The sequence below is a fragment of the Octopus bimaculoides genome, chromosome 5 (genome assembly GCF_001194135.2).
Source record: "Octopus bimaculoides isolate UCB-OBI-ISO-001 chromosome 5, ASM119413v2, whole genome shotgun sequence".
Lineage (NCBI taxonomy): Eukaryota > Metazoa > Mollusca > Cephalopoda > Octopoda > Octopodidae > Octopus > Octopus bimaculoides.
Genome location: NC_068985.1, coordinates 35329059 through 35329635, shown reverse-complemented (window position 1 = coordinate 35329635; position 577 = coordinate 35329059).

Below are 577 nucleotides of genomic sequence, written 5' to 3'. Positions count from 1 at the left end.
TTCCTTTTGGTCTCTTTAATCTTGTGTCTGGTCCCAGCATTGCATCACAAGGCAAACAAAAATGGCTGTGTACCGTGCATTTGGACACTGTTCCTTTACTCATGTGAGACATGGATTCTTTACAAACGTCATGTAAGGTTCCTTGAAAAATTTCATCAAAGATATCTGAGGCACATTCTGAATGTTGACTTAATCTTAAAAATTCCAGACACACAGGTCCTGAGGAAAGCTGATATCTTGAGTATTGAGGTGATGGTGCACAAGCACTGGTTACATTGGACTGGACACCTTATTAGAATGAAGGATAGCAGATTCCCTAAACAGATGCTATATGGGGAACTTGTTAGAGGAAAGAGACCTTGGCAGAAACCAAGACTGCAATTTAAGGACTATTTCAAGTCCTCATTAAAGGTCTGTGATATGCAGGAGACTGGCTGGGAGAGCAACACCAGTCATCACCACAGATGGAGGAAGCAGGTTAAGGTGGGGGTTGACACCTTTGATAGAGCATATATTCTGCATGAAGAATTTAAGCATGCTGCTCAAAAGTACACTGCTAGCATAGTGAATGAAGAAA